This window comes from Pteronotus mesoamericanus, unplaced genomic scaffold (assembly GCF_021234165.1).
Source record: "Pteronotus mesoamericanus isolate MK-2021 breed Mesoamerican mustached bat unplaced genomic scaffold, CSHL_Meso_final contig_25, whole genome shotgun sequence".
Taxonomy (NCBI): Eukaryota; Metazoa; Chordata; class Mammalia; order Chiroptera; family Mormoopidae; genus Pteronotus; species Pteronotus mesoamericanus.
This window is the reverse complement of record NW_026555105.1, coordinates 1,723,128-1,725,613: the sequence shown is the minus strand read 5'-3', so window position 1 is coordinate 1,725,613 and position 2,486 is coordinate 1,723,128. Positions and strand designations below refer to the sequence as shown.

Sequence of the window (2,486 nt, the reverse complement as noted above, 5' to 3'; positions counted from 1 at the left end):
TCGCTTTCAGGTAAGGTGGTTTTCCCAGGGTGAGGCTTATCCATTGCACTCTGGATGTGCTGACCCCTGTGACTTCCCCAAGTGTGGGAAACTCAGCTACATAATTTGTGGTAGTGGGGGACTGCATTTGTGTCCTCTGTTTAAAAAAAAAAAAAATAAGTAGACAAAAAATCAGCAAGGCAGTGGAAGACCTAAACACTATCAGCTTGACCTAGCTGACATTTATTGACCTCTTGAGCCAATAGTAAGAAAATACTACTACTTTTCAAGTGCAAGTGGAACATTCACCAAAATAAATCATATTCTGACACATTAAAAATTAAAACCTTAAATGAATTAAAATTATACAATGGATATTTTCTGACCATAAGGGACTTAAAGTAGAAATCAATAACAGAAAGGTAGAAAATCCTCAAATATTTGGAAATTACACACTTCTAACCTATGGTACAAAGAGAAAGTATCAAATAAATAATCTAACATTCCACTTCAGAAACTAAAAAAAGAAAAACTCAAAGAAAGCAAAAGGAAAGAAATAATAAATATAAGAGCAGAAATTAGTGTAATTGAAAATAAACAGAAAACAGGTGAACAAAAGTGAGTTATTTGAAAAGATCAATATGTCGATAACTCTTTAGACAGACTGACCAAAATAAAAAGAGAGAAGACACAGATTATGAATATCAGAAATGAAAGCTGGAGGCCCTGACCAGGTATCTCAGTTGGTTAGAACGTCATCCTGATACCCCAAGGCTGCAGGTACAGTACCTGGTCAGGGCACATACAAGAAACAACCAATGACTCTCTTATTCACTCTCCCTCCTTCCCTCCCTCCTTCCCCTCTCTAAAATCAATCAAAAAAATTTTTTTAAAGAAATGAAAAATGGGATATCACTACACATGCTACTGATATTAAAAGGAAAATAAAGGTAATCTATGTCACAAATTCAACAATTTAGATAAAGTTGCAGACTAATTGAAAAACGTAAAACTGAGTAAGAAAGGAATAACCTGAATATACTATCAAAACTGGACTGTTTTTTAATTATTTTTTTAAAGATATTAACTTTTTTTATTATTATTATTATTTATTACTGTGTGTTAGGCATGGTTCTTGGTGCCAGGAATATAGAGTAAATGAGATAAATATTTCCAACATTATCCTTCATAATATGATTGTTGAAAAAGTTTAAGAATTGTTTGTAGTTCTTTTTGTCTTTGAGTATCGACTTGATTGATTCATGAAAGATTCATTCTAGTGGACTATTAGCAGCTTGACAAAAAAACCCATAAAGACTTTGGGTATATACTAGGGCCCTCTGAGTAAGCGTTTTCCTTGTTTGGAAGAAAGATTATTAAAAATAATAAATTATTATTATTAAATACTATTAAAATAATAAATTAATATTTTAATAATAAATTTTAAAAAAAATGTCCAAACAAGAAAAAGAAATCTTCCAAACAAGAAAAACTCTAGGCTCAGGTTATTTTAAAGGCAAATTCTACCAAACATTTAATGAAATAATGATACCAGTACTTCCCAAGCTCTTCCAGAAATAGAAGAGATGAGAACACTTTACAATTCATTTTATGAGGTCAACATTACCCAAATACCAAAACCATTAGAAGAAAAGAAAAGTAACAATCAGTATATTTCATGAATATAAACACAAAAATCGTCAACCAAAAATTAGTAAATCAAATCCAGCAAAGTAAAGGTAAGCCATTTTTTACCAAATGGGGTTTATCCTGGAAATAAAAGACTAGCTGGGTGAACATTACAAAATAAATCAATGTCATTCATCATACTGACAGACTAAAGGAGAAAAATCTTATCATTTCAATAGATAAGGGAAAAGTACTTGACAAATTCAACATCTATTTATGATAAAAAATTCTCAGCAAACCATGAGCAGAGGGTGCTTCTTTAATATGGTAAAGGGCATCTATATTTTAAAAAAAAACTGTAGCTAACATCACACTTAATGGCGAAAGACTGAAAGTTTTCCCCCTAAGATCAGTAACAAGGTAAGAATATCTACTCACTACTTCCATTCAGCATCTTACTGGAATTCCTAACAAATGTAATAAAGCAAGAAAAAAGAAATAGCATTGGCAGGAAGGAAATAAAATTATCTTTATTCACAGATGGCATAGTTGTCCACATAGAAAATTCTAAGATCCATTGGAATCTACAGTAAGTCCCTAGAATATAAAATTATTTTAATAAGGAAACAGGACACAAGGCCAGTAGCGTATTTCTATATATTAACAATAAATATTTGATACATAAACTTAAAAAAAAATCAGTTCCACATCCATGTTCATAGCTAGCAACATTGTTCACAATAGCCAAAGGTGAAAGCTGCTCAAGTGCCCATCAATGGATGAGTGGATAAATAACATTGTACTCAGTGGTAAAAGACTGTAAGATTTTCCTGTAAGATCAAGATCAAGGCCAGGATGCCTAATTTTGCTATTTCTAT

At 31.6% G+C, this 2,486-nt stretch overlaps 1 pseudogene; it reads left to right on the top strand.

Moving 5' to 3' along the window:
* Nucleotides 1-139, top strand: LOC129071008 (uncharacterized; annotated as a pseudogene).
* Nucleotides 140-2,486: the final 2,347 nt, after the last annotated feature.